Source organism: Hevea brasiliensis, chromosome 18, assembly GCF_030052815.1.
Source record: "Hevea brasiliensis isolate MT/VB/25A 57/8 chromosome 18, ASM3005281v1, whole genome shotgun sequence".
Classification (NCBI taxonomy): Eukaryota; Viridiplantae; Streptophyta; class Magnoliopsida; order Malpighiales; family Euphorbiaceae; genus Hevea; species Hevea brasiliensis.
This window is the reverse complement of record NC_079510.1, coordinates 420,073-435,271: the sequence shown is the minus strand read 5'-3', so window position 1 is coordinate 435,271 and position 15,199 is coordinate 420,073. Positions and strand designations below refer to the sequence as shown.

General features: G+C 33.2%; 2 non-coding genes and 1 pseudogene across 2 annotated transcripts; all 3 read left to right on the top strand.

The window, feature by feature from the left end:
• The window catches only part of LOC131176069 (uncharacterized), a 75,674-nt pseudogene that overhangs the window by 22,975 nt on the left and 37,500 nt on the right, over window positions 1–15,199 (top strand).
• LOC131176270 (small nucleolar RNA R71) lies at window positions 8,070–8,176 on the top strand. Its single transcript, XR_009146393.1, has one exon. It is a non-coding gene; the product is annotated as a small nucleolar RNA R71 (small nucleolar RNA).
• LOC131176256 (small nucleolar RNA R71) lies at window positions 11,732–11,838 on the top strand. The gene has a single exon (XR_009146380.1). It is a non-coding gene; the product is annotated as a small nucleolar RNA R71 (small nucleolar RNA).

Here is a 15,199-nt window from a genome sequence, read left to right as displayed (position 1 = left end):
TGTCCATGAAAATAAGTGGTGATAAATTTTGAAAATCACATAAAAAATGAAAATTAGAAATGAAAGGTAAATAGTGAGAAATTAGGATGTTAATTATAATTATGAAAACTTAGATTAATTAAATGTTTAATTGAGATTAGTGCTCCACTAAGTGATTATAAAAGGAACATGAAGACAAGGTTTTGGCCACTTCACGTCCTCTTCTTCTTCATCATCTTCAAATAGCTTAATTCAATTCCAAAAAGAAACTCCATGGCCGGCCAAGTTTCAAGCTCCATGACACCATGATCCAACCATCCAATCTTCAAGGTTCTTTCATTAAAAATTGTCCATACACCTTGGGGAAGAGATAGGGAACAAGAAAGGAAGGTTTTGGTGAAGATTTGTACAAGCTTCAAAAGAGGTAAGTGCAATTTTTTCTTACTTGCTTTATTAAAGTTGTAATTTAAATTGTGGTGAGTTGATTTATGGAAGAAATTAAAGGATTTGATGAGTATGGACAAGGCCCCAAATTCGGCAACCATGGATATTGAAGAAGTTTGAGTTGTTTTTACATGAATTTGATGGGTAATGAAGTTGATTAGAGTGTTTAAATGTATAAGAGTTTGATTACCATGGGTATAGTTAGAATTGTGTATGTAAAGTGAGGTTGAGAATTGAAAATGGGAGCTTGAAGTATATGTGTAAATTGGGTAGCCTTGATGTGCTTAGGAAGACCTTAAATTCATGTATATTTAATGTTAATTTAAGAGCAATGGATGTATATTATTGATCTTGATTAGTTGGATTAGGTTTGAGCAATTGAATTGTTATTGGACATTTGATTAAATTGCATTGAGTTGATGGATAATTTCTTGGGTTGAATTGTATTTGGACATTGATTGAATTGCTGGATACTTGATCAAATATATTGTGGCTGGATATTGATTGTATTGAACTATTGTTGGATAATTGGCCAAGATGCAATGTGTATGGTGTTCATTAGAAATGCACAATTGCAATGCAAAGTATGGTTAATTAGGGCTGTATGCATTTAGGTTATAAATGGAAATGTGTGACCCCAATTGGTATGAGTCCAATTGGAGGTGAAATAGAACTTATAATAGGCCAATTTTCATGTATAGGTCATGCCAAAATTCTGCCTAGAAGTGACCTAAAAGAATGACCAAATCCGGATTAGCATAACATGTAAACCCATATTTTTTACCATATGAACAGTAGCCAGTCTTTTGGCCATAACTCACTCAAAACTGGTCCAAATGACCTGAAATTTATATCATTGGAAAGTTAGACATAGGGATACAACTTTGGTTGAGACCACCAAGCCCAGAAATGCCATTAAGTAAGTCAAATTGATTGCCCAATTTGGGTTACGAAAAACTGGCCGAATTGACTTTGACCTAAAAATGACCTAAACTTTGCAATATAAGTGCAACTTGACCAGTAATAGTAAAATGACCATAACTTGGTCCATAGAACTCCAAATGACATGAACATAATGCCAAAATTTCAATAAGACAGATCTACAATATTGATAGTTTAACCAAAACCCAAAAATCAAGGGAACTAGGTCAATTAACTTGATTAAGTTGGCACACTAAATCTGGAATTGGCACATTTGACCATAAAATCTAGAAAACTCAAATAAGCATATCTCCCACCAGAAGTGTCCAATTTAAATGAGCCATACCAATTTGGAAAGCTAAGAAAGAGACCTAAAACTTTGTTTTAAGCAACTTCCTCAAATTATAAATGTATAAGACCAGAATTATAGGTCAAAACTACTGACCTAATTGAGAATCATATGAGTATTAGCCAACTTGAGTCAAGTCCAATATCTTGGCTATAATTAATTCTAGAAAACATGAAAAATTGTGACAAAAAATTCTGAGTGACCTTAAGACATAGGATAACAAATCCTATGAAGAATACTAAGCCTAAATATTACTACAAACTATCCAAATAAACTAGTCAAATTCAGTATCAAATATGCCTATTGAGGAAACCAAAATTTAAATTTGACCTAGTTATAGTTAATTGACCATAACTTGAGTTATAAACTCCAAATGACATGATTCAAAAGGAAATTAAAGAAGACACATTGAAGAACAATTTTGATGAGACAAGTGAGCCAATTTCCCACTATAGCCTGGCCCAATGGAATAGTAACCATTGGCCATGAAATCTGAAAATTAGAAATAACATATAAGGAGCCTTAAATTAAGATTGACAATCAATGCCAACAAGTATAAACTCAAAATGTGGTATATGAGTGCAATTAGAAGTAGTAAACCTATTTAGTAGGAAAAAGTTAACATTTTGACTTGAATAATACAATGAATAGTGACCCAAAAAGGCAAAATTCAAAGGACACTATTTTAAGTAAATTTAAAGCTATAATTAAGTAAGCATGAAATAAATTGTTGGATTAATTATGAGATATGGTACTGAAACACTGTAAATTATATATTTCAGTTGAAAAAGAAACTGGAAAGGGATTTTTGAAGGAAATACAAGAATTGAAGTAAATAAGAGGTTTGTGCACAACTAGTTTTTAATTGATTTTGTTATGAATATTTCACATGATTAAATGACGTTATTTTCCTTATGTATTATGCTTATCAAGTATTGAATTTAATCCAATGATTATTAAAATTGTTATAGTATGTATGAATTTAGCTTTGTAAAATGGTATTTCAATAATTATTGAGTATTGTTGTTTTGGAAAAATTGTGATAAAATATGTTTTGAATTGTGATGAGCATAAAAATTATTGGATATTAGAATTGACATTGAATTGAATTGTGTTGTGATTTATGCTCACAAAAAGGACAAAGAGATTCATGATATTATTTTATATTTCACTATAAATGCTTGACTAGGTTATTACCTATCTCTCTCATTTGTTGAGGAGACAATAGAGTTAGCTTTGTTTTGATTACCATGGTACGTGCACAGACTTAGATTCTCCTCTTATTAGAGGTTAGATCTAAGTTTCTCATGGCCCTTTCGGAAGTTTCATTATTGTGTTGTGTACTGTGCATGATGATTCGACCTCCCCGATCATAGGGAGTTAGAATCCTGATTCGACCTCCCTGACCATAAGGAGTTAGAATCACCCCGGAGATGGCCCTTTCGGATTAGTCTTGCATAAAATAATTTATATTATTGGCAACAAATATTTTGATTTTTAGAATTTGATGAGCATCCAGATTTCTAAATTATTTGCTGTAATTTTGCTAAGGTATATTGTACTATGTTTTAAGTTATAGTTGTGCACCACTGAGTTCATCACTCAGCGATAGTTTTGTATGCTGTCGCAGGTGATGGTTGTCAATTCCACCAGAAATTAAATTAACTGAAATTACCTGTTTATAAAATATTTTCTACAGTGAGTGGTAAATCCAGGTTGAACCCTAGATACTGAATTACTAAAATTTCGTGCACTTGTGTAATGGAAAAAGAAAGAAACAAAGGTTGGGGGGAGGGGTTTGTAACACTAAACCAGAAGAAATCAGAAATTAAAGAACCAAATATGAAAATCTCAATTTAAACAAACTTCAGCCCAAGGTAATTCTCATCTCAATGCATTTATTCGATCATAGACAAAAGAAATATAATTATCCTTTATTGAATACTTAACGTAGATTTACCAAACAGCGAGGTAAAACCCCTATCTTCCGTATACTCATCAATTTAAGCCCAGCACTCTTATTGACTCTAATTATTAATTGAATTGGTATTAAGCAATCCTCATCAAATTAATAACTACTTTAAGAACAGGAAGTAGTTAAGCTGAACAACGATTTATAAAGCATAAACCATTTAATTCATCCTATTATTTCCTTAGGTTATTATCAAAAACTTGGATCATAATCAATAAAACCTAATTGCTACTCATGTTCAATCTTACACAATAATTACAGATTATGAAGATGAACTAGCAATTGATCACATCAAACAATTAACTAATAGGCCTTTTTAGCAAATCATTCAATAGATCGAAGACAATGAAATCAAGAAACAATAGATATTCAAAAAGACATAAATTTAATTAAGAACCTGATCTCACAAATCATGCAAAAGAACTTGAATCCCTTGAACTGAATTAAAAACTTAGCCACTCATATTCATGGCTTACAGAAAAATAAAGAAAAATAAAGAAGAAATCTAAAAAGAGAATAGAAAATAAAGGTCTTCTATGGTGTTTGAAGGTCTGAATGGATGTGTTTTGGCTGCTGCCCAAAGACGCCTTTATAATAAAAAACCTAATCCCTAAGATAGGAACCAAACTAAGAGAAGTTTTGAAATTCAAAAGACAGATTTTCAGCCTGCACTCACATCTCTGCAATCAAGGCCATGTTTTAGCCACTTCCCTTTCGAATCTGTCTCTGCCCTCTTCAGCAAAGTTATAGCCCTATTTCTTAGCTTTCCAACGGGTACTCATTTGCCCAAATCTGAGATCTACAACCTAAGTTATGGCTCAAAAATCGAGACTGGTTTTGACAAAGTGTCCAGCCCATAATGACGACTTCATTGCCGTTTTTGATAATTAAAACGGACTCATCTCACTTCCAGCCCTTCATAGAAGTTGTAGAGGTGGCTCTTAAGGTTCAATTGGGCTTAGGCTTGCTTCATTTGGATGTCTAGAACTCCAAATACAAAATAAATACTAAAATTGGTCATGACACATCAAGTCTGGGTTTTTGCAATAGATCCATAGCTCATTTTGTCAACCTTAGAGACTGATTTGGGCTTTGGTCCCTCTTTATCATTTGTAGTGCTTTATCTTAGCTTTTCTATGGATTAAACAGCACTCAATTTGGAGACCAACAACTTTAGAAATACCTAAAAAATACAGCAAAGGTCAAATGCTGAAAATTTCTCCATTTAACACAATTATTCTAATAACTATCTAAAAATATGCATAAATGATAAATGTACTTTAATCCACTGAATTATGCATAAAAACACACTAGAAACACTAAATGTGATGGAAGTAAAATTAATCAATTATGCACTTATCAAATTTCCCCACACTTATTCCATGCTTGTCCTCAAGCATGACTTAAACTCTCAATCAACTCCACTTAGAAGTTCACTTAACTTCACCCTATCACAACATTCTCTAACAAAAGATTAAAGTTTGAAAGAAGAGGCAAGTAAGGTAATAACCATCACAACAAATTCCATCAACACCATACCAATATATCATCAATTCTCCAACTCAAAACAAAAGGCTTGAAATCAATTAAGCTCACACAATTAAAGTTCCATAAAATTTTAAATCAATACACACCAAAACACAATGCTAATTTACCAAGGCAGCACAATTATATCTCTTTACAAATCTTAAGGGAGATTTTTTTATTATTTTTTTTTATTTTGAAATTGGTACTTCTCTCTCATCACAGTTACTTTTTTTTTTCTTTATTTTATCCGTCACCTTCAGAAAAAGTACCTTGCTCATATCCTAACTAGCTTTTGGCCTGAGAATTGATATGGAGTTCATGAAGACCCCTGGTTAGTTTGCTTAACTAAAATAGTGGAGCAATTTTCAAGTTCAACCTTTTATTTCCCCCAATTTATGCATCTACATATTATAAACGGCCCTGATAAATTAAACAAAGTTCTGAAATATGCATGACAGTAGTTTAAAGCACACATAACTAATTATTTTACCATTAAATCAAGCCTAAATGATTTATGCAGGAAAAAAATTTGCTCTATGGTAAGAAAAATCCATCATTAAAGTTACTATTACCTTATCTAAAATCTCAAAAATTCAATCTAAAATAGAAAAGTTATTTCAAGGATAAAGCACTTCTCTCTGAGAGTTAATATAGAATCATGAATCAAGCTTATAAGAACAAATTTTTTTTTTAAAATTTTTTTTAAACAATTAAAAAGATTGTAGCAACAAATTTCTCCTCCCCCATACTTAAACTTACATTGTCCCCAATGTAAAGCCCAAATGCAAAAGAAAAGAAAGAAAAAAAAAATGCTAGAAAATAAAATAAAATAAGGGAAAGAAAATAAATCTGATTATGGATAACAAGCCACCCATGGGTTGCCTCCCAAGAAGTGCTTTTGTTTATCGTCGTTAGCACAACATGGCAAAGCTCCTTAATCCACTAAATGCTCCTAAAACCCCTCATAAAATGGCTTGAGTTCATGACCGTTGACCTTGAACACTTTGTTAGTTCCTAAACTTTGAATTTCAACTGCACCATAAGGAAACACATTAGTAACAACAAAGGGTCCAATCCAATGAGAACGCAACTTACCAAGCATCAACTTCAATATGGAATTATACAACAAAACTTTTTGCCCAATCACAAACTGCTTCCTTAGTTTGTCATGGAATGCCTTTATCTTTTTTTTATAGATCCTAGAATTCTCATAAGCCTTAAGGCGAATTTCCTCTAATTCATGCAATTGTGATTTTCTTTCTAACTCATCCTCCATGCTTAACTCAAAAATGTTCTGTACAAATGTATCAACAACATCAATAGAAAAAAATAGAATGACCATCAGCAGGATACTTCATGGCATCAAAGATATTAAATTTGACAGTCTCTCCATCAAACTCCATAGTTAAGGTACCCTCATCCAAATCAATTTTTGCCTTGACAGTTTTTAGGAAAGGTCTTCCAAACAAAATCAAAGCTAATTTTGATGTGAGAGCACTATCCTCCATGTCCAGAATGTAAAAATCTGCAGGAAAAATCAACTCTCCAACCTGCACCAAAACATCCTCAACTATTCCCAATGGGTAAGCATTAGAATGATCAGCTAACTGAATAATGACATTGGTTTCTTTCAAAGGACCCAAATTTAAAGTTTGAAAAATTGAATTTGACATAACATTAATAGATGCTCCTAAAGCTGCCATTGCATGTTCAAATTTAGAATCACCTATTCTGCAGGGAATAGAAAACGAACATGGATCCTTACACTTAGGGGGTAATTTTAGCTGAATTAATGCTGACACATTTTCCCCCACACTGATCTTCTCATTATTCCTCAACTTGCACTTTGTAGTGCATAACTCCTTAAGGAATTTAGCATACCTGGGGATTTGTTTGATCGCATCAAGTAAAGGTATATTAACCTCTACCTTTCTGAAAGTCTCCAAAATTTCTTTCTCTTGTTCTTCTTTCTTATTTTTAGCCAACCTGCATGGGAATGGAGGAAGAACAGAATTATTAATCTTATTCAGTTTAGGTTTAATATTTACCTCAACTTCAGAAACTTCAGACTCTTTTGCTCCTTACTTTTTCTTTTTTATTGGTTCATGTGGAGTCTGATTATCAACTTCTTTCCCACTCTGCAAGAGTATCGCACTTGCATTTTCTTTAGGATTCATAACTATTTGTGATGGAAGCTTTCCAGAACCTTGAGCTTCAAGCTTACTCACAGATGAAGCTAACTGACTAATCTGCCTCTCTATGTTTTGAATGCTATTTCTGGTCTCCTATTGAAACTATTGTGTATTATTAGCCAAAGCCTTAACAATTTCATCAAGTGACATACCTTGATTTGAGGGAGGCAGAAGTGGTTGATTCACTTGTCTCTGCCACTGGTATCGGTTTTGCACCGGTTGATTCCCATAACTCAGATTAGGATGATCTCGCCATCCTGGATTATAAGTATTGGAAAAGGGATCTTACTTGTGTTATGGTTATCTATAATTTCCTACTACATTAACATTTTGCAATGACTCATCCTCTTATAATGTAGGACACATGTCAGTAGCATGACCCGAACCCGAACAAATCCCAGATACCTTAATAGTTTGCATTTTCCCTACAGCCAATTACCTCACCAAAGAAGTTAAATTAGAAATATGTTTCTCAAGGTTAGATGTACTTACCTCATTAACCTTCATGGGTGTGTGATCCATTCTCATTCCAAACTGCTGAGAGTTTATTGCCATGTTAGCAATTAGCCTCCTTGCTCCATCTGGTGTCTTGTCAACCAAAGCTCCTCCACTAGCAGCATCTGTCATACTGCGATCCATTGGTAGAAGTCTCTCATAGAAATACTGAATCAAAAGCTGCTCACTTATTTAATGATGGGGACAGCTTGCACACAACTTCTTAAATCTCTCCTAATACTCATACAAACTCTCTCCATTATACTGCTGGATGCCATAAATTTCTTTTCTTATGTTGGCAGCACGGGAAGCAGGAAAAGACTTCTCCAGAAATATCTACTTCATCCCATTCCATGAGTTGACAGATCCAGAAGGAAGGTAATACAACCAATCCTTAGTTATGCCTTCCAGTGAGAAAGGAAAAGCTCGAAGCTTGATTTGATCCTCTGAAACTCCTTGAGGTTTCATGCTGGAACATACAACATGAAATTCCTTCAAATGTTTATGTGGATCTTCACCTACAAGACCATGAAACTTAGGCAACAAATGGATTAGTTCAGATTTTAACTCAAAAGCAACATTTAAAGCAGGGTATTGACACACAAAGGCTGTTGGCTTAGATCAGGAGCAGCCAACTCTTTGAAAGTTCTAGCAGCCATGATTTCATTTTCGAAATCTGAATGCGAATTTGAACTTAATTCCCTTGGAGATTGGAATCCTTCAGATGTACTCGGAATTTGCCTAGCTTGCCTAGCAAATTTTCTCAACTATTTAGCTGTTTTTTCTACTTCTGGATCAAAGATCAACTCACCAGATTGAGAAGCTCTTGTCATAAATTAAAAAAAAATCAAAGTAAAAAAAGAACAATGCATCAAAACCCTAGAAAATAATGGAATTTGGCCTCAAGAGGGTGGGGCCAAAGAATCCTATGGATCATTGGTCTTGATCAGAATGTCGTTTCCATCAAAATCAGTATGGTTCACTCTCCTAATTCAACCAAAAATCTGTTGATGAATAGTAACACCGTTAATTTTTTCCGAATACCTGAAAACAACAACACTTCACAAAGAAAGGTTATAACAGAATATCCTAACACTAAAAACACGAAATCCAATAAATTTCAGTCCCCGGCAACGGCGCCAAAATTCTTGATGGTTGTCAATTCCACCAAAAATTAAATTAACTGAAATTACCAGTTTATAAAATATTTTCTGCAGCGAGTGGTAAATACAGGTCGAACCCTAGATACTGAATTACTAAAATTTCATGCACTTGTGTAGTGGAAAAAGAAATAAATGAAGGTTGGGGGGGAGGGGGGGAGGGGGGGGGGGGGAGAGGTTTGTAACACTAAATCAGAAGAAATCAGAAATTAAAGAACTAAATATGAAACTCTTAATTTATACAAACTTTAGCCCAAGGTAATTCTCATCCCAATGCATTTATTCCATCATAGACAAAAGAAATACAATTATCCTTTATTGAATACTTAACGTAGATTTACCAAATAGCGAGGTAAAACCCCTATCTTCCCTATAATCATCAATTCAAGCCCAACACTCTTATTGACTCTAATTATTAATTGAATTGGTATTAAGCAATCCTCATCAAATTAATAACTACTTTAAGAACAGGAAGTAGTTAAGCCGAACAACGATTTATAAAGCATAAACCATTTAATTCATCCTATTGTTTCCTTAGGTTATTATCAAAAACTTGGATCATAATCAATAAAACCTAATTGCTACTCACGTTCAATCTTACACAACAATTACGGATTATGAAGATGAACTAGCAATTGATCACATCAAACAATTAACTAATAGGCCTTTTTAGCAAATCATTCAATAGATCGAAGACAATGAAATCAAGAAACAATAGATATTCAAAAAGACATAAATTTAAATTAAGAACTTGGTCTCACAAATCATACAAAAGAACTTGAATCCCTTGAACTGAATTAAAAACTTAGCTACTCATGTTCATGGCTTACAGAAAAATAAAGAAGAAATCTAAAAAGAGAGTGGAGAATGAAGGTTTTCTATGGTGTTTGAAGGTCTGAATGGATGTGTTTCGGCTGCTGCCCAAAGACGCCTTTATAATAAAAAAACCTAATCCCAATGATAGGAACCAAACTAGGAAAAGTTTTGAAATTCAAAAGACAGATTTTCAGCCTACACTCATGTTTCTGCAATCAAGGCCATTTTTCAGCCACTTCTCTTTCGAATCTGTCTCTGCCCTCTTCAGCAAAGTTGTAGCCCTATTTTTTAGCTTTCCAATGGGTACTCATTTGCCCAAATTCAAGGTCTATAGCCCAAGTTATGTCCCAAAAATCGAGACTAGTTCTGACAGAGTGTCCAGCCCATAATGATGACTTCATTGCCATTTTTGATAATTAAAACGGCCTCATCTCACTTCTAGCCCTTCATAGAAGTTGTAGAGGTGGCTCTTAAGGTTCAATTGGGCTTGGGCTTGCTTCATTTGGAAGTCTAGAACTCCAGATATAAAATAAATACTGAAACTGGTCATGACACATCAAGTCTAGGCTTTTGCAATAGATCCATAGCTCATTTTGTCAACCTTAGAAACTGATTTAGGCTTTGGTCCCTCTTTATCAATTGTAGTGTTCTATCTTAGCTTTTCAATGGATTAAACAACACTTAATTTGGAGACCCACAACTTTAGAAACACCTAAAAAATACAGCAAAGGTCAAATACTGAAAATTTCTCCATTTAACACAATTATTCTAACAACTATCTAAAAATATTCCTAAATGATAAATATACTTTAATCCACTGAATTATGCATAAAAGCACACTAGAAACACTAAATGTTATGGAAGTAAAATTAATAAATTATGCACTTATCAGCAGGTGAAAAGAGCATAGAGCACTTGAGTAAGCTTCCTTGAAGACACATTTAGATTAGCTCTAGGTATATTATAGGTATAACCATGTACATAGGTTTGATGTATGCATGTAATAATATGTATGTAAATTATTTGAGCAGTTATATAAAAACTCTTATAAAATATTTTGGTATGTAATTAAAGGCAAATTATTGTAATGTAAATTTGAGATTTCATTTACCTGTATAGTTTTGTAATATTAATTTTTAAGTCTTGTAATCAATGAAATATTTCTTTTAAGATAAGGTTGGTTTGAAAATGAATTGATTTGATTATTGAGATTGAATTGTGAGATGAAATGAAGTTTATTGGAGTTGTATTTGAGAAAACTTATTGGTAGTATTTTCCTTTTCAGGTTTAAAGAACTGTTTTCTCAAAATACAGCCGGCACTCTGCCGAAATTTTGAAAAAAATTTTTGTAACACCAGATTTTAATCGTTGATTTTATCCATGGCCAAAATTTCACTTAAAGGCTTTTTAAGAAATATTCAACGTTTCCACCACTATTTAATTTCACGAAAATTGTTTTAAAATCCCTTATAGTATATTTAATGGGTTACTGATAGGCAAAGTACGGTAATTCATTAGATGTACTACAGGATCATATTACATCTTACGGAGGAGTAGGGTGTGACACCAACATCTACTGAATTACTTGAACCTCCAACTGAAGAATCTACTTTCATGCTTAGCTTGTCCATCTTCCTTGTCAAAGCATCAAACTTAGTATTAATCATATTCATGGCATCAAGCTCAAACATACCAACTGGTTTCTTGATCTCATTCCTCTCACAACTGGTAGTTATTATAAGCAATTTTTTCTAGAGCAGAAAAGGCTTCATCTTCAGATTTCTCTATAAGATCACCTCCAGAATATGCATCAATTGTACTTCTAATAGCCAGTGAAACTCCATTGTAAAAGTGTTGAACAAGTATCCACTTAGGAATCCCATGATGTGGACATCTCCTTTGCAAATCCTTGTACCTCTCCCATGATTCATACAAGCTCTCATCATCTCTAGGTTTGAAAGAAGTCAGCTCATTTCTTAGCTTAGCTACCTTGCTTGGTGGAAAATATTGAGCTAAAAATGCTTGAGAAAGTTCATCCCATGTTGTGATAGAACTCGGTGGCAAAGAATGTAACCACTCTCTAGCTCGATCCTTCAAAGAGAAAGGAAATAATCTGAGTCGAATTGCATCATCAGAAACTCAATTTATTTTCAACATATCACTGATCTCAAGAAAGTGTGCTAGATGCACATGTGGACTTTTACTTGGACTTCCCCCAAATTGTGATTGTTATACCATCTGATAGAGTGCCAACTTCAATTCAAAATTATTAGCTTCTACTCTTGCTCTTGTGATACTTGGCATGAAATCCCCAGTGTTAGGATAGGTGTGATCCTTCACAGAATGGTTGTTATTATTGTTGGACATTTCTTCTTGTAGTTGCTCTTGCTCTTGTGCTCTTTCTTATTGTTATTGAGCTTTAAATTCAGCTTTTCTCCTTTTAGCTTCTGCTCATAAAGCTCTTGCTATCTTTTCTATTTTTGGATCAAAGAATAAATTGATTTCTTCACTTTTTGTCCTTTTCATAAAATAAAAGTACCTAAAAATAAAATAAACAAATTTCAAAGTAAAATGGTAAAAGAAATTAAAAATAAAATAAAATGCCCAAATTAACCAAACAAATAATCGTTCAATATCAAACAAAAATCAAATCCCTGACAACAACACCAAAAACTTGATGTGTATGTCCACAAGTATACGAGTCGTATTAAGTAATAGAGTGATAAGTAAAGTATCATTCCCATGAGGATTTGCTGTTTGAGTACCAAACTACGAATGAAGCAATTATTTGGGCTAATGATTGATGAATAAATGGTAAATGTAAATGAGCAAAGTAAATTGATGAATCTAATTGGAATGGGTAAAGAGCAAGCAAATAAATTATAAATCTAGATGCAATTGAACTAAATTAATAACGGGTAATTTAAATCAAAGTCTAATTATAATAAAAATGATTCCAGAGTTAGGGGTTTATACATAAATTAATTGGGATTTGTCTTGAGTATTCCAATTTTAAGGGAAAATAGAGTTTGAAAGTGATTGATTCTAAATTCCTTTGATATCTTTTCCAAGTAAACTAAAGTGTGTTCTAAAATAACCAAACCTACTTTCGTAAGATATTTGATTACTTTAAAACCCATTAAGTTTTGTAACCAATCATTAATTCCTCTTAAAACCCTAGTTTATTTCTAAATCTAGGTAATTTTAAGTTCTAATTCTTGATTATCTATCAATGACCTTCACCTTTCGGTCCTTCAATCAAAGATTAACACAATACCCAATGGGTACTTGATGCACATATTTTGCATAGTCATTTAGGTCTAATTTCACAATCATTTTATTTGGTTATTAGTCATTTTTAGCTAATTTCATTAGTTATTTAGTTAGTTTTCCATAATTGTCAACTTTGGATTAATTTGTAATTTTTGCTTTGTTTTGTAGGAAAAATGGTGTTTTTGAAGGACTAAAGAGAATTTTGCCATTGAGGAGTGTCTTCTACAGCAAAAAGATGCCAAAAGCAAGTTTTCAAGCTAAAATATGCATAGACCAAACTGTGCATAACTTGCCGCATAAGCTATGCAGTTCTGCATAAGGAGGAAGAACACTGTTCCAGAACCAGCCGAAAACTGCATAAGGGACTGCATAACTTATGCAGTCCACTTATGCAGTCCCATAAAGAGTTCATTAATGAGCTGGCAGAAGATTCCCTTAATGTATTCCTCCTAGAACATACTATTTTAGGGCTCCATGTCAGAAAAATGCTATATATAGTCCCATTTTCTCATTTTAAAAGAAAAGAAAGGGAGCAAAGAAAGAAAGGAGGAGGCTAAGCAGAATTGGAGGAGTCATTTTCACCTTCCACACCATTTTTAACCAAGATTTGCAGATTTCTTCCTTGCTTTACATTTTTCCATATTTCTAGTGTTTAATTTCTTACTTCTTAGCTTAGATTAAAGCTTTATTTCCATTTAAACTCATCATAGCTTGTAAGCATTATGGATAGTGAGTAGTTTACTTTTGATTCTGGAGTAAGGGTTGTAATATTTGAGATATTTTGTGGATTTTGATTGGGTAATCCATATTTTGTGGTCTTAATGAGTTTTATTCATTTCTTGTATGCTTAATGACATGCTTAATGTAGGATCCCATTGAGTAATGTTCTTAATCCATGGTTGAAGCAGAAAGGAGAAGGCCTTGTGATAGATAATCGGAAATTGGACTTAATTAACTTAGACCTAGAAATAGGCTAAGGATTAAGAGGATTCACAGATTAATTAAGGAACTTAATGGGTCTTAATTAATTCTAACTCCACGAAAGTAGGATTAGTTTGATTAAGGCACTCTTTGTCTCACTCGAAAGGGAATTCAAAGGATTTAAGAATTAATCTCCTTAAAACTCATAAGTTTCATAAGATTGGACAACCAATTTAAAATCCCAAAATAGCTCGAATATGAAATCCCGAACTCCGGAATCGCCTTTTTACCATTGTTAATTTCTAATCGAATTTAATCATTTGCCATTTTAAATATTGCCATATTTGAACTTGCTTATTTCAATTTGATGCAAATCTTAGTTTAATTAATACATTGTTGAATAGAATATTAAATTTGCACATTTAGATTTCATACTCCATTACCCATTAATTCATTATTTTAATTTCATAAATACTTCAATTTAGTCAACTTTTATATCAAAAATTCAATCATTAACACAACTCCTCGTGGGATCGATATTTTTCTATACTACTTGTACGACCCGTGCACTTGCGGTTGGGACGCATCAAGTTTTTGGCGCCGTTGCCGGGGAGTTGTTTGTTTAAGATTGAATTCTTGATTATTTTAGTTGTTTTTAGTTTTATCTTTGTTATCTTTTCATTTTTGTTTGTTCTTTTTCTGGTACTTTAATCTTTTATGAGAAGAGCTAGAAGCTCAAGTGACACAACCTTACTGTTTAATCCTGAAATTGAGAAATTTTGTAAGGCCAACAAGAAAGAAACCAGAAGAAGGAAGGAAGCTTCGAGAGAAACCGAAATTGAAGCAGATATGGCTGATGAAAGAATTAGAATTGGTGTTGGTAATGCTGGAAATGGTCAAAATAATGAAAATGCAGCCCATGGTGAAGAAGTTATTAATGCTAACGTGCCTAGGGGAAGTATGATGGATCATGCTTTTCCTCGTTTTGATGACTTGAGAGAGAGCATAGCAAGACCAAGGATTGATGCAAATAGTTACAAGATGGATTTTGGAGTTCTTCAAATGATTCAAAATTCTCAATTTGGAGGTCATCCTTCTGAAAATCCACACACACACCTGAAGAAGTTTGCTATGATTTGCGACATGCAAA